General features: G+C 34.6%; 1 pseudogene; it reads right to left on the reverse strand.

Annotated features, from left to right (window-relative positions):
* Positions 1-24,265: 24,265 nt before the first annotated feature.
* Positions 24,266-24,760, reverse strand: LOC123586617 (annotated as a pseudogene).
* Positions 24,761-25,579: the final 819 nt, after the last annotated feature.

Genomic DNA, 25,579 nt, shown 5'->3' on the forward strand with positions numbered 1-25,579 from the left:
CATTTGAAATATGATCTATTAAAAATATTAGACTACTTGGGAACGAACCATTCAATCCTCAGCACACTGGCAGCCATATTTATTCTTTTCCTTCCTGTTCCTTCTTGATTATTTGAGACACTATAATCTCTTCAGTTTAAATACAGCACTTTGAGGGTTTCAATTCATATATTTTCATTGAGGAATATAGAACAAAGTTTTCAGAGTTTGGCCAACTCAAAGCTGATTCCTGACCTACATTACCTACTACCTGCATAAGCTTGGTCAAGGTCACCACTTCAGTGCTAGTGACCACATTGACCTTAAAAGGAAAAACTGCCTTAGCTTAAGCTTTATCCTCTATTACAGTTTCCACTTCCTGACCCAGTCCAATTATAGTATTCATCACTATCTGAGGTCTCCCAGGACTTTATGAGATTTTTTGGAGTTTAAGTCATAGTGTATATAGTGATACAGAAAAAACACTGGATTTGAAGCAAGTTAATATTATTTTTCAGGTTGACCACAGTAACCTGAGCTATTTGGAGTACAAATGAAGATCAAGTAGCAAATAAACACTACAGTCAGAGCTCCGGAAGAAATTTATATCTTGCCAGTGCTTCTGAGATTTGAAATGCAGAAGTGAGGCATAGACCTCTCTTTGTCTGGAGCAGTTATGATGATATGCAGTGTGCAGTGGGACTGTGGGGCAACTTTGACTATAAACTTCCAGAGAATTTTTGCAGATCCCTAGTGTTTGTTTGGAGCAGTGGTTTCCTGTCATTTGGATAACTACATTCAGCCACAGGATATAATCCAAAATGCCTGGCTTTTGGTCTTCTAGTTCTTCAGGTTGTTTTATAGGCTTATAATTAACACTATAAAAGTCATTTGTTTCTAAAATACCCAGTATGATTCTTTTTTATTTTCCTTAACTGAAATATACATGTAAAATGAATCAAAGTGCATAAATACATTTTGTGGAGGTTTCCAAAAAGTAATTTTGACATACTGTTTAAATATGTTATTACTAAAAAGTTAGAAGACAAAGCCTTTGGAATCAGGCAAACTGCAGTTACACTACTGGTTCCACCAAGTTATGCCATTTTTAATCATCTGTTGGCTCTTCGTATTCCTAGCCACATCTTTTAAAGAACAACAAGTTTGGATCCTAATAAAGTCATTTTTTTCATTGACCATACCTTAGTGACATATGTAAAAACTCATCAGCAAATCCAAGGTCACCTAAGTCTTCTACTGTGTTTTCTTCTAAATGTTATATAGTTTCATATTTTACATGAAGACCTGTAATCCATCTTGAGATAATTGATTTGAAAGATGTAAGATCTGTGTCCAGGTTCTTTTTCTTTTATTTTTTTTTTTTTTTTTTTTTTTTAAATTTTTTTTTTTTTTCCAACGTTTATTTATTTTTGGGACAGAGAGAGACAGAGCATGAACGGGGGAGGGGCAGAGAGAGGGAGACACAGAATCGGAAACAGGCTCCAGGCTCTGAGCCATCAGCCCAGAGCCCGACGCGGGGCTCGAACTCCCGGACCGCGAGATCGTGACCTGGCTGAAGTCGGACGCTTAACCGACTGCGCCACCCAGGCGCCCCAATTTTTCTTTTAAATATATGGATATATAGTTATCCCAGCAAAATTTGTTAGAAGGCTATCCTTTGTCCATTTTGTTGCCATTGTACCTTTGTCAAAAATCAATTGATCAAATTTATTTGGGTCTGTTTCTTGGATCTCTGTTCTGTTCCATTGACCTTAGTGTCTATTTTTCTGCCAATACCATACTTCTTTTTTCATACTGTCTTGGTCATGGTAGATTTATAGTAAGTCTTGAAATTGAGTGTTCCTAAAAATTTGCTTTCCTTCTTAAGTATTGTGTTGGTTATTCTATATCTTTTATATTTCAATATAAACTTTAGAATTATTGTGTCAGTATGTACAAAAGAGCTTGCCGAGCTTTTAATCAGGATTGTGTTGTGTCCGTAGCTCAATTTGCCAAAATTTACATTTTAGTAATATACAATTTGTAAATCTACAAACATGGGATATATCTCAATTTGTTTAGATTTTCTATTTCTTTCTCAATGGCATGTAGTTCTCTTCATATTGATCTGTAATTTTTATTTTAGATTTTATATATTGAGTTTCTGTGATATTTTAAATGGAATTTTTAAAGTTTCAAATTTGAATGTTCATTGCTGGTATAAAGAAAAAACAATTGGGCTTTATATAATGTTATTTTATCCTATGACCTGGCTTAACTAATTTCAAAAACTTTTCGGTCTGTTCTTTAGAATTTTCTTCATAGGCAATCATCTGCAAACAAAGACAGTTTTCCTTTTTGCTTTCTGGGATGTATACACTTGACATTTTTTCTTGTTGTATTGCCCTAACTGTGAAGTCCAGTATAATATTGAGTAGATATAGTAAGAGAAAATATCCTTGCTTTATTAATAATCTTAGGAGGAAAACATCTAGTTTCTCACCATTAAATTTGACCTTAGATGTAAGATTTTGTAAATTATTTTATTGATTTGAGGAAGTTCCCTTTTATTCATAGTTTACTAATAGTTTTTACCATGGGTGTTTTCTTAGTTTATTTGAGCTGTCAAAATACCATAGACTGGGCAGCTTATAAATAATAGAAATTTATTTCTCACAATTGTGGAGTCTGGGAAGTCCAAGAGCAAGGTGCCAACAGATTCTGTGTATAGTGAGAACCCACTTCTTTGTTCATAGATGGCCTTCTTGATGTGGATAAGGGAAGAGAGCTTTCTGGAGTCTCTTTTATAAGGACATTAATCCCATCCATAAGGTCTCCTCTCTCATTACCTAATCACTTCCCAAAGGTTCCCTCTTCTAACATATCATCACAGTGGGGTTTAGGATTTCAACATGTGAATTTTGGAGAGACATAAACATTCATTCCACTGTTGGTATGTTTTGCATTTCGTGAAAAGAATTTTCTGTGTATATTGATATGATCATATGATAGTTTTTTCTTGTTCAGCCTTTAATAAGGATGATTTCATTGATTGAATTGCTAATATTGAATCAGTTTGCATACCTAGGATACATTCCACATGGGCATGGTGTATATAATTCTTTTTATTTTTGATGAAATATATATGCTAATATTTTTTGAAGATTTTTGCAGTAATGTTCATGGGAGATATCAATCTTTACTTTTCTTCCTGTATGATGCCTTTATCTGATTTTCTTATTAAGGTAATGCTTACCTAATAGAATAAGCTAATGAATTCTCCCTCTGCTTTTATATTCTGAGAGAGATTGTAGAGAATTAATATCATATCTTCCATAAATGTTTAGTAGAATTCACCAGTGAAACCAGGGAAATTTGGACCTGATACTTTCTCTCTTTTTTTTTTTTTTACATGGTTTTTATTATCCATCAGTGCTTTTGATAGGATATCTGAGTCTTTCTAGAAATTTGTCTATTACATCAAATTTATCAAATTTGTGAGCACAGAGGTTTTTTTGTAGTATTCTTTTTATTACCCTTTTAATGTCAGTGAGATCAGTAGTGAGAACCCCTCTTTTATTTTTAATATCGGTAATTTGTATCTTCTCTTTTTCCCTATTTGCCATAGGTGATGTTTTATCAATTTCATTCACCTATTTTTAGTATCAGTTTGAGATATTGTTGGTTTTCTTTATTGTTTTCCTTTTTTTCAATTTTCTTGATCGTTGCTCTATTTTTTTATTAATTTTCTTCTAATTGCTTTTGAATTTAAATTGCCTTTCTTTTTCTAGTCCTCTAAAGTGGAAACTTAAAGTATTTTATGTTACCTTTGTAAATCTAAAAAAATAAATCTGAATTCCCAAACACAATTAGCCAATAAATTTTAGATAAGGGGTTGTATAAAGATATGTTAACAATTATTTAGAGAAAAAATACAATTATTTCTATCAGTCTTTTCATTTTAATACCTTTTTGCACACAACAACTTTCTTGTACTTTGGCTCATAAATTCTTGATTAGCTTATTTCGTACAATAGTTTTTCTAATATTTCTTTAAGAGTACATGGCTTTTCCTTCCCCTCATCCATTGTCTTCCTTCTCTGGTTAACAGTTCTCATTTGTCAGGTATAGATACATCTGGTAATATCTCCCAAAACTGTTTTTTCTCTTATTTTATTTTTGAATTTTATCCTAAAAAATCTCATTCATTCAGTTTCTGCTCACTATTTAGCTATATCCATTCAGGTGCTTAGGAAATTTATTGACTTTGGGATTTTAATTATCATATTTTACCCTTCTAGATCTCTATTTCTACTTTGCACTCATAATCAGACAGCTCATATTTGATGGAAAGAAAGTAATTTTTATCCTTCTTACACTATCAGCTGTGCTTATCTTAAAGTATCCTCCATGACCTATTATCTTTGTTTAGATATTAGAATTTCATTTGTTTAATTCTCTCTGATATTTTTCTCCCTGTGTTGGTATTTAATGAATCAATCATGACTCTAGCTTATGTGTACACATAAGTAATTGCGTTCCTTATTTCCTTACTATGAATAATTCATCCAGCGATTATAGCACCCTTCTAATAATAATGCAGAAAAGATGATATGTGTTGTGGGTTGGGTTTACCAGTGCTTTATCTTTTTAGAGATGCCACCCTGCTTCTCTGACACCAGGGCCTCTGACCTACATAGGCAATAAGCAATGTCACTACTGAAACAAGTTAATATAAATAGGGAATGTGTAGAGATTGAACACTCTGTGTGCTCATAATGAGTTTTATGACTGCAGAAGTTTGCTCTTTAGAGTATCTTTGCATATTTACCACATCACCTCAAATGAATGACTCAAATTGATTCCATACTAGTTAAATCTGGTCTTGCAACTTTCCCGCACTTACTGTTTTCTCAAAAGCACATTTGCAAGTCTTCTCCATTGGTTTTTGACCTTAATTTCTCCCAATATTTAACATAATCTCTTCGTTTTTTCAGAGATTCCTCAAAATTACCATCAATGCCAATTTTAATTGGCTATTTTAATTCCAAAATTTATTCTTAAAATATGTTTCTGTCCATGTAATGTGATTTAGGATTAGATTATGTTGTATTTGCTCAGTTTTGCCATCTTAACTTAGGGGTATTACATGTTACTTATACAAAGAAAACTGATATGACTTAATTACAAATAATATATTAAATAGCAAGTGAGCCTAGTTTAAGGAGAACTGAAATTGAAAATATTAGACTAACAAGGACATAAATGTGTAATTACTTAGATCAGTTCCTGAACGTTAGAAACATACATCTAGTGGACAATTTAAGAGTGTTTTTTAAAAAAATGATAATGCTTGAGATGAATTAAATAGTGCTTTAAGATTTCAAGTGTGCTTGAAGAAGATGCAAAGTACATCATAGGGAAGATAGTCAATAATACTGTAATATCATTGTATGATGACAAATGGTGACTACAATTATTGTAGTTAGCATTGAGTAATGTACAGAATTGTCTAATCACTATGTTGTACATCTGAAAATAATATAATATTGTATGTAAACTGTGCTTCATAAAAACTCCATACGTGGAATTATAGAAACACAACAGATGAACATAGGGGAAGGGAAAGAAAAGTAAGATAAAAACAGAGGGGGGAAAACGATAAGAAACTCTTAAATGCAATGTACAAACTGAGGGTTGCTGGAGGGGAGGAAGGTGAGGGATGGGTTAAATGGGTGATGGACATTAAGGAGGGCACTTTTTGGGATGAGCACTGGGTGTCACATGTAAGAGATAAATCACTAGGCTCTACTCCTGAAGCCAAGACTACACTGTATGTTAACTAACTTGAATTTAAATAAATCAAAAAATGAATAACAAAATTTAAAAATCCTTTATTTAATACTTAGAAATAAAACAAATGATTACTTTAAAAACGATTTAAATGTGCTTAATCAGAAATTGACCAAAAGAAAATCATTTTTCATGTGGAAAAGCAAATTGATAATTTGAAGTAGACACGTATTATTTAGGATCAAGGAAAATCTTTAAAAATAACTCTACAGTAGAAACTGAAAAAAGAGCAATCACAGAAAGCGTTATCTAAGGGACCTACTATTCATTTATATATCTAAGTTAGCAAGCAATATCAAACACCTGCCATGTTTCAAGCCCTTGGCTCTGAACTAGTGAAGAACAAAAATGTAAGACCCAACTTTTTCTTTTAAAATGTTACCATGGAGTGCTTGATACAGGCAAAGAATTCAGTAAAGCCCAGTGTGAAATTTTTCATAATAAAGATAGGCAAAAGTTGCTATAGGATTATAAAGGTAGATCAAATAGGAGGGGCATCTAACCAACCACCGTATTTAGGTGGAGAATAAAAATAATGCTTAACATAAATCTGGGGGGAAGAAGAGGACTGTTACAGGTGCTATTAATACAAAGTCTCTCAGGAGGAAAGAAGTAGATTCCATGAAAAGCAAATAATTCTTGAACAACTTCCAGTTTACAAACGAAACTCAAAATATCACAAAAATTACCTATCCTTATTTAAATTCAGAATACAAAGTTCAAAAAAACTTATCAAATATCTAGATTTTTAGAGCTTTAAGGCCTAAATGAGTATGGTGACTGCAACTGAAGTATTTCGAAAATCATTGGTCTTATTATAACATCTTTCAATAGTGTCATTTTTAAATTTTTTTAATGTTTTTATTTATTTTTGAGACAGAGAGAGACAGAGCATGATCAGGGGAGGGGCAGAGAGAGAGGGAGACACAGAATCTGAAGCAGACTCCAGGCTCTGAGCTGTCAGCACAGAGCCTGACGTGGGGCTCAGACTCATGGACTGTGAGATCATGACCTGGCCTGAAGTTGGATGCTCAACCAACTGAGCCACCGAGGTGCCCCAATAAAGTCATTTTTAAAAGCAAAATTTTGTGCCATGTTGAGCCATTTCTCCCTACATTAAGGACAAATGAGTAGTTTATCTTTTTCCTTAGTTTTGTTTTGTTTTTCTTTTTGCCAGAATTTCATATGTCTTTTTAGACCCATTCTTTCAAGCTTGAGAAGTTACATTTTACACATCAACTAGACATTCTTCTGATGTTATTAGAAACCTAGATATGCAATACTAAGAATTAACATGTAAGATAAAATTAAATATACTATGGGGGCGCCTGGGTGGTGCAGTCGGTTAAGCGTCCGACTTCAGCCAGGTCACGATCTCGCGGTCCGTGAGTTCGAGCCCCGCGTCAGGCACTGGGCTGATGGCTCAGGGCCTGGAGCCTGTTTCCGATTCTGTGTCTCCCTCTCTCTCTGCCCCTCCCCCGTTCATGCTCTGTCTCTCTCTGTCCCAAAAATAAATAAAAACGTTGAAAAAAAAAATTAAATATACTATGAAGAAAACATAGAAGAAAAAAATAAGGGCTCCTATGTGAAGCAAAGCCAACAAATTTCCATTCTCATTTCTTACTATTCTTCAGAAGTATCATAAATTTCTGTCATGTGTAATATCCTCTTCTATCTCTAAAACTATGTGGGACCTCTTCCTTTCAAAATAGTCTTTCTACCTTTCCAATCATATAAAGCACATAATAGGGACATACTTTCACTCTAAAACATCATTAGAAGAAGTAACTAATTACATAATTATATAATGTATATTATGTATTATGTCAGGGGAGGTCGGGGACATACATTTATAGGTATTTAAAACAAAAAATAATGTTGTCTTCAGATGTCATTATTCTTACTGTTTTTGTTAGGTCAAACCACAATGCTTTAAAGGATTTTATTCCCCAAAGTAAAAATGTATTTTGCGGTACAAAGTTCTGTGATATAATATTTAAAAAGTTAAGTAAGGAGAACAATAATACTGTTAGGAGAGATATAGAGTGTAGGTATTCACAAACTATGAAGAAAACCCAAATCTACATCTGAAAATGAGGTCAGGTGTTTTGCCAGTAGTACCAATTCTAGTCACAGTATCCTGTAATCATTGCTTATTCCTGACAATTCACATCTGCTGACAAAAGTGGATGTTTATCCTTTTCTTCATAGTTTTGTTCCTGATCCATGGTCCCAAATACTATTTGGTAATTTGAAAAATACAGCCATCCTTTGATTGGAAATTTTGCAGAACTATGTGGATACATATTATATGAAAAAAGAAATCTGGCTAACTGAATTTTAGTGGTTTGATAAGTGGTATTTGCTCTTTTTTCCTTAAACAAGAACAATTCTTAAAAAAAAACTCATATATTCCAAAACCATACAAAGACCCCACTAAAAAGGAGAACTATAGACCAATTTCTCTGATGAACACGGATGCAAAAATCCTCAACAAGGTATTAGCCAACTGGATCCAATAATACACTAATAAAAATTATTCACGACAACCAAGTGGAATTTATACCTGGAATGCAGGCTGGTTCAGTCCACAAAGCAATCAATGTAATTCATCACATCAGTTAAAGAAAGGACAAGAACCCCATGATCCTCTCAATAGATGCAGAGAAAACATTTGACAAAATACAGCATCCTTTATTGATAAAAACCTTCAAGAAAGTAGGAATAGAAGGATTATACCTGGAGAACATAAAAGCCATATATGAAAGACCCAATGCTAATATCATCCTCAATGGGGAAAAACTGAGAGCTTTCCCCCAAAGTCAGGAACAAGACAGGGATGTCCACTGTCGCCACTGTTATTCAACATAATATTGGAAGTCTGAGCCTCTGCAATCAGACAACACAAAGAAAAGGCATCCACATTGGCCAAAAGGAGGTCAAACTTTCACTCTTCGCAGATGACATGATACTCTATATGGAAAACCCAAAAGATTCCACCAAAAAACTGCTAGAACTGAGTCATGAATTCAGCAAAGTTGCAGGTATAAAATCAATGCACACAAATAGGATGCATTCCTATACACCAACAATGAAGGAACAGAAGAGAAATCAAGCAATCGATCCCATTTACAATTGCACCAAAAACCATAATATACCTAGGAATAAATCTAACCAAAGAGGTGAAAAATCTATACACTGGAAACTACAGAAAGCTTATGAAAGAAATTGAAGAAGACACAAAAAAAAATGGAAAAATATCCCATGCTCCTGGATAGGAAGAACAAATATTATTAAAATGTCAATACTAGCCAAAGCAATTTACATATTCAATGCAATCCCTATCAAAATAACACCAGCATACTTCACAGAGCTAGAACAAACAATCCTAAAATTTGTATGGACCAGAAAAGACCCTGAATAACCAAAGCGATCTTGAAAAAGAAAACCAAAGCAGGAGGCATCACAATCCTGGACTTCAAGCTGTATTACAAAGCTATAATCATCAAGACAGTATGGTACTGGCACATGAACAGGCACTCAGATCAATGGAACAGAATACAGAACCCAGAAATTGACCCACAAACGTGTCGCCAACTAATCTTTGACAAAGCAGGGAAGAATGTCCAATGGAATAAAGACAGTCTCTTCAGCAAGTGGTGCTGGGAAAACTGGACAGTGACATGCAAAAGAATGAACCTGGACAACTTTCTTACACCATACACAAAAAATAAACTCAAAATGGCTGAAAGACCTCAATGTAAGACAGGAAGCCATCAACATCCTTGAGGAGAAAGCAGGCAAAAACTTCTTTGATCTTGGCCACAGCAACTTCTTACTCAACACGTCTCCAGAGGCAAGGGAAACAAAAGCAAAAATGAACTACTGGGACCTCATCAAAATATAAAGCTTCTGCACAGCAAAGGAAACGATCAGCAAAACTAAAAGGCAACCGACAGAATGGGAGAAGATATTTGCAAATGACATATCAGATAAAGGGTTAGTATCTAAAATCTATAAAGAACTTATCAAACTCAACACACAAAAAACAAATAATCCAGTGAAGAAATGGGCAAAAGACATGAATAGACACTTCTCCAAAGAAGATGTCCATATGGCCAACTGACACATGAAAAAATGCTCGACTTCACTCATCATCAGGGAAATACAAATCAAAACCACAATGAGATACCACCTCATACCTGTCAGAATGGCTAACATTAACAACTCAGGCAACAACAGATTTTGGCAAAGATGCAGAGAAAGAGGATCTCTTTTGCATTCCTGGTGGGAATGCAAGCTGGTACAGCCACTCTGGAAAACAGTATGGAGGTTCCTCAAAAAATTAAAAATAGAACTACCCTACGACCCCGCAATTGCACTACTAGGTATTTATCCAAGGGATACAGGTATGCTCTTTCGAAGAGGCACATGCACCCCAATGTTTATAGCAGCACTATCAACAATGGCCAAAGTATGGAACCCTTTTTTCTAAGAAAAGTGATTCCATTCATGAGGGCTCTGCACTCATAACTTAATCCTTTCCCAAAAGTCCCACCTCCTAATATCATTATCTTTGGGAGTTAATACTTGTAGAGGGACACATTCAGACCATCGCAATGAGGGTACTGTATAAACGTATCCCAGGCTGAGTTATTAGCATATTATTTTAAGTTATTTTAGCTGAAGACATTTTATGTTTAGTCTTAAGAAGTATGGAATGGCATAATTTGGACCATTATTTCCAAAAATGTTTAAAGTGATAATAAAATAGTAGACAGGACTAAAGTCAGATACCTTGATTAAAAGCCACTTTACATGATTGTTTAGAAGTAAGTGAATCCCTTAAACTATGTGTGTCTGTTTCTTCAACCATAATTTGGTAATACCATTTTGCTCACTAAATGTGGTATCAACATAAATAGAGGATTCGGGGGGAAAACATTTTGAAAACCAAACCAAAAATACACACAAATATCCAAAAAGACTTTGTTGGAGGACAAAGTTGGATTAAAAATAACCCAGTGATGATATTTCAACTAGATTATTACATGTGAAAAAATAACTCCCCTTCTTAGATCACATGATAGATAATTCTAGGCTGTTATTATCAAGAGAGGGTAATTGGGTAGTATTTTAGTCTGCTCAAGTTGCCATAACAAAATACCATTAACTAGGTAATCTAAACAACAGAAATTCATTTCTCACAGTTCTGGAGGCTGGGAAGACCAAGATCAAGGTGTTGAGAAGTTCAGTTTCTAGTCAAAGTTCTCTTCCTGTTTTATAGACTGCTGTTTTCTGGGAGTGTCCTCTCATAATGATGAGAAGCTCTTACATCTCTTTTTATAAAGGTACTAATCTCATCATAAAAGCCCAACCGTCATGAACTCATTTAAACTTACATCCCAAAAGTCCCATCTCTAAATACCATCACACAGTGGGGTTAGGCTTCAACATGTGTACCTGGGGGAGGACACAATTCAGTCCATAGCAGGCAAATTGATCTTATCAATTAGTGTGTGTGTGTGTGTGTATGTGTGTGTGTGTGTGTGTGTGTGTAGTTGAAAGAGGTACTTTTTTGATTGTATGTTTGTTATCTCTTGCACTTAGACTATTTCTTTAAGTCACTGAACCCAATATCTGCTCTTCACTGCAATTATAATATAAAGTAACATAGTTTCTTAAGTTGTATCTAAGTTTCCTCCTCCCACCACATCTCAGTAAAATGGAAGCTGTCTAGATTATTTTACTTAATTGTACTTGTAATACTGTTTTCCAGGAAGAAATTGACAACTATCTAAAATATGCAATTATCACTTTAATTTTAACAAAATTTCTATGATATTCTGGAATGATCAACAGACTTATGATTATGTAAAATAGAAATTTTTTAAAGTTAAGCACACTGATTCTACTAACTTATGTCAAAACATTTCTAACTAGTTTTAACAGGGACTTTTTTTCCCTTCTTAATCTCAAAGTCATAAAAATTGTATTATAATTTTAGTTATTAATTAAATTCAATAAAATAGTGTTTATTTTATCCAGTTGGTGCTATAATCATACCCATAGAATTGAAAAGCAGTCCTTCTGCTGATAATATAATAAAAAACAAAATGATATAATGCAAGCAGTATAGCTAGAAATGAGAAGTGGTTGATTATTGATTATTTGATTAACATGAAAGATGAAATAGAAATAATCTCTAATGTAATGAAATGTAAGTAATGAATGCTAATTATTTTTCTACTGTATATTCCTTTCCCCATAATTATACAGAGAAAGATAAGTAGAGTTAGCAATAGAGATAAAAATTGAGTAGAATTTGCTGCAGATTGCTTCTTATCAAATAGTGATTCTTAAACTAAAGTCAAAAGATCTGTGGCTCATTGAGAATTTACTTTAATATATTAAGCATATTTTACTATGTGTTAAAATTTGATGAAAATTTTAAACAAGATGTATAACATACTCATATCATATGAATGGTTACCCTAAAGCTCTTTTATCACAATTTCAGCATTTAACTTTATTTTTACAGTCACCTTCGTGTCATATACTACTATTTCAATTCCCGTTATCTATTGAGAAAAAATGATAATAACAACAAAAGAAGGAACTGGAGAGTGAAGGATTTACATCATGATAGGGCTGACACAGACCTGCCTCGTAATGCACTCAGGTTCTGTCTCCCCACATTACTGTTCCCTTGACAACTAAAGAGCTTAAAGACCTTCCACTGTGTAAATGAGGGGGATAGAAATGGGCACTGTACCTTTATTGAAGCCGAGTGTTCACTTGCACACATTTGCCCTATAAGGTAACATAATATAAAAGATTGTCAGGACATTGAGAATGTGGAATTTCTGGGTCAAGGTGATCAATGAATATCTGTGGCAGTCTTAGTATCTTGTGTAGATAAAGGAATTTTTTTAAATAGATGATATCTGAGCTCCTAACATTGAGATAATGATGTCATATTTACTGTATCTTGTGCCTTCTATCTTTCTATAAAACTAAGTAAATGTGATATTATGTCCTACTGGTATCAATTGATGACCAACTCAAACTTGCCACCATAGCTGTGTTGTCACTTAGAGGTTTTAGGTTTTGTAGAATATAGTGATGGAGAGATGTTGTGAAATTCTGATGAAAAGGTGGTCCCTAAACAGGTGCTTTTCTTTAACCCATGGTTTTACCCACCATTTTATGGGCAAAATGCTCTGTAACAAATTACCAATGGTATATCTTGCAAATGGAATACAAATGACATGGATTTCTGCTTTAGAAAATTGCTGAAATGTGAATCTAAAGCCAAATGAGGAGGCAATCAGCTGATAAAATTACTTGATTACCTCTTAAAACTTCCCTCATGAAACTGAAACCTCTTGGAGGAAAAGGACATAACATAGGTAATAAAAGAACTGGCTTTTTCCAGGTGTTTTAGATGAAAATAGATGCAAATTCTAAACCAAAAGCCGTGTTGGAGATGTGGGAGAATATTGTGCTTCATCCTGATGTTCTCCCCTTTAACTGTTGGTTCTTAAATGAATCACTCAGAGACAAATATGATGGACAGATAATTCCAGAAAGCAGGGGCTGTGGTATAAAAGAGGTCAGCCATTTTGCTGAAAAATCTTTTGGTAAAAATGCCTAAGGAATTCCTACCTCCCTTAGTTCTGGATCAGTTGACTTAAGGCACTTAATTTATCTCTGGACACTGAAGGATGAAAAGGAATGTTTATTATGAATATTAGTCCACAGCATTCTGTATTGTTTGGTGTTATCAATGACCAATAAAGTAATAGTCATACCTTTTTAGTGCAGATTGGAGGGAGAAAATTCTGTGTAAAGAAAGGAAACTTGAACTAGTCTCACTGGCTGTGAAATGGAACAGCTCCACAGAAACCATAGAAATGTCAGTGACAACAGCATCCTGAACTGCCTTGGGAAATTTACAGATAGAAAAATAACAATGTAGAGATATTCAGTTTTGGTATCACCTTTAATTGACTGTAAGAGTGGAATAGATGTGATGTATGTGTGGGTGGTCTTACTAATACCAGCTTACATGTAAATGTTGGGTAAGTACAACCTCTTCTAGATTTTAACTGGACAAGCCAAAAGGAGGTCTTAGAATTGCCCAAATAGTATCAAATACTAAGCAATACTAGATTCAGAAAAGACAACAGAAACAAATTACCATTGATTAAGAAATGGAAGCTGGGGTGATAGTCTTCATGCTTCTTTCTGTAGTAGCGTGGACTGCCTCAGGAGAAATTTAGAATGCTCTTATAGACTGACTGTTGCCTGTCATGGGTTTGAAAATATATCTCCCCACCCCCAAGTCCAGGAGAAAAACACCACTGTGCTTTTCAAACAAAATGCATGCATATAGTATTTCTATTGTCATTGTGACAGTTTAAACATTTTGAGTACTTGATTACAGATAAACATTTGTTACTGATGTTTCTTAAGTTTTAGTTAAATGGTTCTGTTTATAAATTTTTCTGGGTTTTTTTTTTTTTTGGTGTGAAATTCCAGCACTTGTGTGATCAACTTGATTACTCAGTTACTGTTTTTCATTCAGTGATAGAAGTGTGCATGCCTTAAAGATGGTTCTACATTTATGAATTAGTGAACTATAGTGCAGGAACAGAAGATAATCTATCTGGGTTATTATGTATCTTCACCATTAGAAAAAATCTAATACAGGATTCTGTTACAAAGCTCATTAAGCAACTGAATAAATTAATCTAATCTTGATTTTCAGCTGACTGGTGTCTGTGCAAATTGCTATGGGTCATTGTCATAAGGCTGTAACTTTTGTTCTCTAAGTCAGATTTTCAAAATGACTCATTCAGGATACTGCTTAGGACAAGTAATTTATTGTTTCTAAAACTCATATGTCAGTGTTGCCAGTAGCTGTAAGGAAATTTATTGAATTATGGAATCTTTAAGAAATTGAGTGTCAGTCTTCTGCACACTGTTTCAATCATTTCATTAAAACATATAGGAACGTTAAGAAAATTACTGTGTATGATATCATTATACTTTATATAAAGGACTTGAGATAGTTATCCTTCCTTTACCTCTTTAGCTAACCTGGTACAGGAAAGTGATACAATAAGAGAGCTCACCACAGAAGCATGGCTCCAGTAGATGGTACTAAAAGGACAAAAGCAATTATTATGTAAATCCATATATCCTGAAATAAGAACCTGTCCACATACACCCAAACATCTTACATTGCCATTTTGTGACTGCTTTTCTCTTGAAATATGACCTTGCCTTTCATTTTAGATCAATTTGATCTGTATAATGGTCCTAGTGAATACAGAAAAGGGATATGATTGAGCACTACACAATGATATTTTTTCAGAGTATGAAAACCACATCCCATGAGAGTTGATGGCTCTGGTTATTGATTAGAATATCTTGTACACATTTCCCTAGTATCTCAAAAATGTAATAATGAGTCCAATGTGAGTAAGCCAATAAATTCTTTCATGATTTCTTCTCTTTTGCATTGCATATTTTAAGAACATTTAGTTGGAATGGAAGATCAGAAAATCTGTGAAAGCTGCCAGTTTCACATTTAGTCACCATTTTCTAGAGGGATATGCCAACCTGATTGATCTTTGAAATTAAAGGTAAAATTGTTTAGTATAGCACATTTACAGTTCAGGTGTAAGCAGATAGTGAGGTCTGGATATGCCTGGCAAACTAAAGGTACAAGTCACCAAATATGATTTATATCAGGGCTAAGAAGTTTACTGAAATCCAGTTATATTGTGAATCTGAAAACACTTTGACAGGGGAGAGAAGATGCTGAGTTAATTATGATGTTTGTTGTCCAGACAGTAGCTTGTTCTACTCCACTGGACTCATGCTTGAGGCCTTTATGAAATGTATTTGTGGAAGGAAGAAATAGAACTAAGTACATCAACAATGAAGAGACTTAATGCAGAGCTCTAAGTTTGATCTATGACTACATAGATATCAACAGTGACATCAAGAGGAACAAAAAATTTCAAATCTGAATTTATGCATAAATAATTTTTAAACCTTAATAATTTGTAACCTTTTCTGGTATTCTTAATTGTGGGTAATATTTGCTGCTAATGTTTCTTAACTGGTAAATGCATAATCCCCTTTACATATATTAGATACAGAAATTCCTGAAATTCTGCAGAAATTTCTAGGACCATAGAAGAAAAAAAAAAAAACAGAACGTATAGAGATGTATTTTACAAATAAGGTATAGATAGGCACATATCATCCTTTTTTTAATAGCCAAAGGGAAAATAATAATGATCTTAATCTGATAGAGAAAGAGAAAGAAAGAAAGAAAGAAAAAAAGAAAGAAAGACAGAAAGAAAGAAAAAGAAAGAAAAGAAAATAGCTTTGGAATCTCAGAACCTCAGAAGCTTGTAGTTCAGCAGGTGAGATTGGTTGGATAAGGTTGTCCTTGACTCATGCCTTTTGGACTGGTAATCAATGACTGACAGGAGAAGCCATGCTCATGAGTACATGTAAGATGCCCCAGAAATATTTATAGGATTATTTTGAGAGACTGTAGCTCTTATATCTGAGGTTATAGGAAAGAGGCTGCGACATCCTGGTTAATCCTATTATGAAACCCTATCTCTAAACACAGGTCAGGAGGCTTGAGAAAATTAGATTGTACTTAATCATTGTGGGAGAAAAAAAAAAAAAAATCCTCTCCTGGTTCTCCAGAAAATCTCACATTAAAAAAAAAAAAAAAGTCCTTTTTTTCAAAAAAAAAAAAAAAAGTTCTTCATGATTACTTGTATCTACAAGCTGCTGGGGCAGATAATGGCTGGCCCATTTAATCCTTCATTAGTTTTTGCCATCCTAATTTAACTGTTCCTAAACATATTGGTTAGGCATATTGCAAGGCATTTAGAAACCTGCTTTAGAAACAATTTTAGAAAAGTTTTACACATATTTAGGCCTCATTAATAAATAACTTTCTCCTTACAGGTTGTCACCCAGCATTAAAGAAAACCCAGAAATTAATGGAAGGGCTGACTGTAATGCAAAATAGCTGAACCTGAGTCGTTAACAAAGGTAAGAATAGATTATGATTAATTTAGCTGCTTTTTTCTTTTTTACCTCACTGTGGTACTTACTTTTTGTTGGAATCTTGCTGTTCTTCTGATTTTAGAGGTGTGGGGTCTTGGTTTGGTTTTTTGTTTGTTTTTTGTTTTTTGTTTTGTTTTGTTTTGTTTTGGAAACCCTGGAGTACTCAGCATGCCACTGAGGCCTCAAGCTCTTATCACCACAAGCAAAACTGTCGGTTCTGAAATACTGCTGAGAAGCAGACTCTCCATCAAAAAGAAATGCAAAACAAGCACTTCACAGGCTAGTGGGGCAGGTACTGCTAGAAAACTTATTAATGAAGGATTAAATGTATAAAAATAATGCTCTGAGTCCCTGAAGTTTATTATCACTCAAAAACGTAGGATTAGAACTAATCATGTTGGTACATTTTGAGAAATTATGGAAGAATGTTTCGTGTTAGCTCAGCTAACGTTCTTGCTTTGTTCATCTTTCCCTAATCGTGTAAAAGTAATGTAAGCAAATAGGATGCACATATTTTAGCACTTTTAAGTATTTTTGTATATGGGGCATTAAGAAATACTTTTGTGATAAATATTTTTTAATGCTGTTGAAACTTTATACAGAAAATAAATATGAAGATAACAAAAGTTATTATAGAAAATAACTTTAGAAATCAAAGATAGATTCTAACATTTAATTTTTTGAAGCTTTCATCTCACTCATTTTTGATAGAAAGACCAAAGTACAAGTTATTGCCAAGGATTTTGGTGACTCACATGTGTTAGAGTCTTTGATGTTGAGCAATCTATGCTTATTTTTGTACATGAACTCCCTTTTTTCTGATAGCTTTAATTATCAGCCGGTGAGGTGGGCAAACAGAAATCCAAAAATCAGAATTGAGTTTCACCATTCTTTTGGCTTTTTTGTGGCTAGATTGCTGTGATAGAAAGCAGGAGAATACAGAAAGCCCAAGGGTAGAAAAGATTTGGGACATGACAAGGCAAAAGCCACCTTGTCCCTTTTCCCTCACGACTATTTCATACTTTCTCAGCAGATGTGCCTGACTTGTTCCTACTACTACTCTGGGTACTGACATACTCCTAAAATTGTCATTGTCCAGCCCTCAGAGTATAGTGAAGAGAGGGGTTAGCAAGGAGCACTCAGTAGTGGGAGATCTGCCTGCATGGTTTCACCTGCTTCTCATCCCATCCTGGCACTGCTGTGTTGGCACATCTGTTCCAGGACTGGTGCTGCTATTTGTCCTTGTTAAGTATGTCAGTAAGGAGGCAAAAACTTTTGCATCAACTATCCCCCACTAAAGAATCCAGCCCTTCTTCAGTCTGAACTGGAAAGTTCTCATTTAACAAACATTCCTTCACTCTCCATGGCTTCTCTTTTTAAAATTTTGTTTGGGGGCGCCTGGGTGGCGCAGTCGGTTAAGCGTCCGACTTCAGCCAGGTCACGATCTCGCGGTCCGTGAGTTCGAGCCCCGACGTCGGGCTCTGGGCTGATGGCTCGGAGCCTGGAGCCTGTTTCCGATTCTGTGTCTCCCTCTCTCTCTGCCCCTCCCCCGTTCATGCTCTGTCTCTCTCTGTCCCAAAAATAAATAAACGTTGAAAAAAAAAATTAAAAAAAAAAAAGAAGTAAGTATTGCTTGCTATTAGTTAACCTATTGATGCATCCTTTGTAGGAATGTATGAAATGTATGTATTTCAATGTTTTGAAACATTTAAAACAATTTTATATCAAAGGAATGGTGAAATTCAATTCTAATTTTTGGGTTTGTTAGCCCACCTTACTAACTGATAATTAAAGCTATCAGAAAAAAGGAGTTCATGTACAAAAATAAGCATAGATTGCTCAACATCAAAGACTCTATACATGTGAGTCATCAAAATCCTTAGTGAGTACTAATTCTTTGGCCCTCCTTTTAAAAATGAGTGAGATAAAGTCTTCCTATATGATTAAATATTATTTGGTAATATCATTTTAATGTCTCATAATATCCCATCTATTTTTATGTGACTTGGTTTTGACAATCTTTTCAAGGTCGCATACAAATAAAAAATGGAGGGCGGAGCTTCACTTAAACAACATTACTTTAAGTCTCTTATTATTTAAATCTACATGTCATTTTTCAATGATATATCTCCCCTAGACAAAGATTAAAATTAAAATTAGAAGCCTAGCTTACTTAGGAATACAGACACATGAGCCAAATCCAGACATGTCCTCAGAATATTAAATTAGAATTATTTCAGCTCCTCTAGGAAATTTATTATGATTTGCTATCATACTTGGGTAGATTATGTTGCTCACACTACAATGACGGTAAAAATGTTTTTCTATTCCTGAATTTGCTTGTCTCAAGTATATAACAGTCTAGAGGGAAACTTCACAATACTCTGTTCTCTTGTGAGTAAAGAGATCGTATTTTATTCATCTAGGTATCTTCAGAGACTAGAACACCATAGGCATATACTTTATATTTATAGAATGAATGAAACTGGCTTCCACATCTAACGCATTATAAAAATAAAAACTGTTCATTTCAACTTGGTAGTATCAATTTCATTATATGCAATGCTATTAAGCTTTTTTCTAGATATGCTATTATTATATAAGTTAACTTAGTATATTTTTAATCACTATTATATTAGTTAGGGCCTACCAGAGTCATAAAAACATATTAATCTGGAATTATAAAGATAATTTAAAGAAGATATTATTTACAGAGTGTGGAAAGGATTAAAGGAACAAACCAAAGATATTTAAAAGACCAAGATAAGCTACGACCGGAAGCCATTAACTTCTCTAGGCCCAAAAGTATAAAAGTATAAAAAAGTATAAAAGTATAAAAATGGTGTCTCTGGATCCAAGGGTAGCTGGAACCCTGAAAGGGGGAATCACAGCAAGTCCATCACCAAAGCTCAAAGTGAAGAAACATCCCTATATCTTCCCACCTCCGTCATCCAATTTTCTGCTATTGAATCCCTTTGCTAATTCAACCAGAAGCTAGAGGGAAACGTACCCCAGAGATTCAATCCATTAAGATCAACTTCCTGGGGTCAGAATAGTGAAGAGAAGGCAAAAATTGATTGTAAATTAAGTAAAAAAAAATCATACTTTGTCATAGACTCTAGGTCTAAATTTTTCTGTTGTTTAGCAAGAGAGCAGGATTCAGGATGGAAGACGAGAAATGGCTAATGTCCAAGAAATGACAAGAGCCCCAAATAAGCGTCCTTGCCCTGTTTTTATTAGGATCAGAAGGCTTACAAACATGGAGATGGACGTGCACAAAGGGACAATGAATCTGTGAACATTAACTTGTGGACGTGAGGGAAAGGGGGTCTTGAAGATATTCTTCGTTAGGGGTTTGGGTAAACACAAAACAAAATCCTGGCACCAGGCAGTTGGGAGGAAGGTTATTTACAGCAGACATGAGGCAGCACCTCTGTATATCTTAGCTAGCCAGGGGGATGAGATAGATAGAGGAAATAACCTCAGGGTTGACTGGGCACCTTTTCTTTTGTTAACCATCTCCTTTCTGGGCTGCTCTGCCTACAGTGCAGCAGTCCATAGTCCAATTCACAGTGCTCTTAATGTTTTGTCACACAAAAAGCACTTTTTAAAATGATTTAAATTTATATGTAGTATTGTACTATCATCATTATTATTTGAATGGCAATGATAATAGCAGCTCTTTAACTCTGATGAATACCCTAAGTATTTACTTCTACAATTAGCAATCACCCTATATTTTCATTTTGACCTCTTGTTTACAGAAACAGTACAAACTAGTAATTTTAACTTTGATGAAAATTTAAATTATTAACCTTCATTAACTTTCTCACATATCTAATTATTTAATTTTTCCTAAGTTTATTTGACAAAGATAACATGACAAATAATCATGAGCCACATTACGTTTTGCATCTTTTTAAATTTATGGCTAAGAGTGAATTGATTTAAAATGACTTGTGTATACTTCACCAGGAAACAACAGGGTAAATTATTTTTTATCCTAATTAACATAGCATAATTAAATTGTGCAATAGACAAGACACAGGGACTATTACTAAAGTCCTCAAGTCACCTTATAAAATGAGTAAGATATTTCAAAAAATGTACTAATCCTAACAGTATACCACTTTGCAATATTGATTTGTTGACCTTAAAAAACAAAACAGCCAGTTATTTTACCAGCAAAATGAATTCACGGAATAGCAGGGGATTTGCAATTTGGATATGGAGACTATGATGAACCATAGATAAATCCCCAAAACAGAGGAGAAGAGCTCACTCTTATAGGGGAAAGGAGGAAACTGGAAGGGGCTGTTTCACAGAGTTCTCATTGACTGAACTGTTGCCTGGGCAAAGAGAAATTCTCTCTTCCTGCTGCTGGGATATGCAGAGTAATCTTCCCATTGAGTAATGTGAGGTATGCTTCTTAAGGCAAGTAGAAATGTATCAGAGCTCCCCCTCAGGTCCCAACTCCATTTTAAGTGAGGTTTTCTTTAATTTATTTTTACAGATGCAACAAGTAATACATTCCAAAAGGTTTGTTATGAACTCATATGAAATTCTTAACATTTTCCCCCTAGAAATAGTGGTGGTATTATTATCAGAGTTAATAGTACAACTCAAATATCACCTCCTCAAAAAAAATCTTATCGCTTCCTTTAAATATTATTGGAAGTTATAAGTTTTCTATCATTCCTATGTTTACTCCCTATAAACTTGTTTGTTTTTTTTTAATTATACATGCCCTACTGTACTGTAAAGGGATATACCTTTGTTTGCTCATAAACACTATCATACAGTACAGTGCCTTCCACATAGTAGGTACTTAATGTGTAGTCTGAGTGGATCAATGAATAAATGATATAAGCTAAGCTACTAAAGTCTTGAGTTGATCATAAGATAAACTTGATCTAAGCAATTGTATGGGAAGAATTCTACAGTCTACAATGTATAGGGAAATGCAAAGAATCTAGAATAAGCAAAGCAATTTTTTTTCTTTTTTCTCCAACGTTTTTTTTTTTTTTTTTTTTTTTTTATTATTTATTTTTGGGACAGAGAGAGACAGAGCATGAACGGGGGAGGGGCAGAGAGAGAGGGAGACACAGAATCGGAAACAGGCTCCAGGCTCCGAGCCATCAGCCCAGAGCCTGACGCGGGGCTCGAACTCCCGGACCGCGAGATCGTGACCTGGCTGAAGTCGGACGCTTAACCGACTGCGCCACCCAGGCGCCCCGCAAAGCAATTTTTTTAAAAGAAGAACATTCTAGTAGTAACACCACCTGATGTCAAGACTTATTGTAAAGAAGTAATTGTCAAGACAGGATGGCATTAACTTGATTATGTTGAGATAGACAAATACTCAAATGGGTCAGAATAGAGTCCTGAAATATACCCATACATACATGAAGGCTTATTTTTGACATGGATGCAAAAGCAACCCTATGGAGAATTTTCAGCATGTGGTGCTAGATATCCACATGCCAATAATAACACTACAGAAATATCTATCTATATCTATATCTATATCTATATCTATATCTATATCTATATATCAATACCACTTACTATTTTTAAGAAGTAATTCAAAATGGATATCACTGACTTAAATATAAACCTACACCTATCAACCTTCTACATTGACTTTCTAAATTTGACCTTGAATTAATCAAAATACCTTACCTTCAATACGAATATCATTATTATAAATCAACAAGTTGATAAATTGAATTTCATCACACGATTAAAACTATTAAATTAAAAGCCATAGACTAGGAGGAAATCTTTGCAAAACATATATCTAGTAAAGGACTTATTTCCAGAATATGTAAATAACTCTCAAATACAACAATTATAAAACAAATTTTAAAAGTAATTATATGAGCACCTGGGTGGCTCAGTTGGTTGAGCATCTGATTCTTGATTTCAGCTTGCATCATAATCTCATGGTTCATGAGATCAAGCCCCATGTCGGGCTCCACACTAGCAGTGTGGAGCCGACTTGGGATTCTCTCTCTCCTCTCTGTCTTATGCTGTCTCTCTCTCTCTCTCAAAATAAATAAACAAAACACTAAAAAATAAAAATAATTATAAAACAATTATTTTGTTTTTAATTAGCAAAAGCTTTGAACACACACTTAACTGAAGGAAATATATGGTTGACAAACACACAAAAAAATGTTCAACATCATTAGTCATTAGGACATGCAAATCTAAATGACAATTTGATACCACTATACATCAGTTAAAATGCCTAAATTAAAAGACTAGCCATACTGGGGCACCTGGGTGGCTCAGTTGGTTGAGCGTCTGACTTAAGCTCAGGTCATGATCTCATGGTCCATGAGTTCAAGCCCCGCATCGGGCTCTGTGCTGACAGTGCAGAGCCTGCTTGGGATTCTCTCTCTTTCTCTCTGCCCCTACCCCGCTTGCTCTCTCTCTGTCTCTCTCTTTCTCTTTCAAAATAAATAAACTTTAAAAAAAATTTTTTAAAAAGACTAGCCATACCAACTGTCTTAGAATGTAGAATGTTCATTTACTGCTGGTAGAAATGTAAAATGATACATCATTTTGGGAAACTTCTTGGTGTTTTCTTCAGAAATTAGAAGAAGAAAGAAAAAATTATGCTTGATGTATTATTACATTGTTATAAAATCCTAGAATATGAAAACTCAAATACAAGAAGATTAGTGGTTGCCAAGGGACTAGTGGGGAGAGGAAGGAAGGATTGCATTAGAAATTTATCAAAATATATACTTGAGGGCCCCAGGGTGGGTCTGTTGGTTAAGCCTCCAATTCTTGATCTTGGCTCAGGTCATCATCTCACTGTTTGTGAGTTTGAGCCTTGCATGGGGCTCTGTGCTGGCAGTGCAGAGCCCGATTAGGATTCTGTCTCTGCCTCTCTCTGCCCCTTCCCCGCTTGCACTTTCTCTCTGTCTCAAAATAAATAAACTTTAAAAATACATATACACTTGAAATATGTGCAAATGACTATATATACTATATCTCAATAAATATCTCAATAAAGTTGTAAGAAAGACAGTAAGGCTACTTTTATGCAAATTACCAAGCTCTAAAGTCACAGAGACAAATTAGTTTTCCAATATCACCATTCCATAAGTGGTATAACAGGTATTGAGTGCTGAATTCTGATTTCAAATCTCATTTTCATTCACTATTTCACAAACGTTTGTTGAACACTTATTTTACTAAACCACTAATTCAAGCACTGAGGATATACTTACTTAAAAAACAAGGAAAGAAAAAATTTAGTCTACATAACAGCAGTTATGTAATAGACACTTTAAACGTTTTTTTTTTCCTTTATTTTGTAATGACTGAAACAAAACAGAGCTACAACTGCAGCTTCTGGAAGAACCATTTGTTCTTGCAGGTCTTGTATATCTCCTTGAACTTGACCTTGGCCCCTCCTCAGGCTTTACATTTAAGAGCAGAGTTTCTGAACACATCCTTATTGCTGACAGTTTTGTCCAAGAGGATATCCACAGGGTGCCTTGTGGGTATGAGGTGATTGTAGTTATAAACTTTCACAAAAGATTCAATCTTTGACCTCTTCCTGCCTATGGTAGCTATCACTTTGCAGGGATAGCAGTCAATTCCAGACACAAGAGCATGTCTATAGAGGTAGCTTGAGGTGGCAATCACGAATGTTCCTCACAAGGACTGCTTTGCCTTGGAAGTAGTTCTTTGCTGGCACCATCACCACCATCCCAGGTTTCACAAACTTGCCCTTGTTGACCAGCCATCCAACCCTTATAATATATACTTCTGCACAAAGACAGACAATAAACAATAGCATATTACTTTTTTTAATGTTTTTATTTATTTTTGAAACAGAGAGAGACAGAGCATGATCAAGGGAGGGGCAGAGAGAGGGGGAGGCACAGAATCTGAAGCGGGCTGCAGGCTCTTAGCTGTCAGCACAGAGCCTGATGCAGGGTTTGAATTCACGGAGTGTGAGATCATGACCTGAATTAAAGTCAAATGCTCAACTGAGTAAGCCACCCAGGCACCCCACAATATGCATATTAATTTAAATAAAGTATTATATAGTGATAAGTGCTGGGGGATAAACCAGGGAAAGTTAGAAAATGTGAACATATGATATTTAATTTGAATGGTCAAGAAAGGCTTTAAAAATTACCATTTTAGTAAAATTCTCAAATATAATTAAGAAGTCAGTCATGTCAATATCTATAAGAAGAGCATTCTAGAAAGAGGAGAAGAGTGAGGATAAAAGCTCTAGGCATGGGTTGTTTTTTTTTTTTTTGCTTGTTTGTTTTTGTTTCTGATGAGTTACAGAAATAGTAAGGAGGCCAATGTGTCTGGAGCAGAATAAGAAAGAGGGCGGGTGCAGATTATTCAGGGACCTAATAAAGCAGATAAGAAGGATGGATTGAAGCCTATAAAGTCTTCAGCTTTACTTTACAGTAGAGTATTTTGAGAAGAGAAACAGTATAATCTGATTTACATTTTACAAGGTTTGTAAATGTTATTTACACCAAAGGACTCTCTCTACTCAAACTTACCTCACTCTTGTAAATTATCACATTATTGAATATTATGATCACGTGAATACATTTTGATCATGATGTCCTATAAATATCATAGAAGTAAT

The sequence above is a fragment of the Leopardus geoffroyi genome, chromosome C3 (assembly GCF_018350155.1).
Source record: "Leopardus geoffroyi isolate Oge1 chromosome C3, O.geoffroyi_Oge1_pat1.0, whole genome shotgun sequence".
NCBI lineage: Eukaryota > Metazoa > Chordata > Mammalia > Carnivora > Felidae > Leopardus > Leopardus geoffroyi.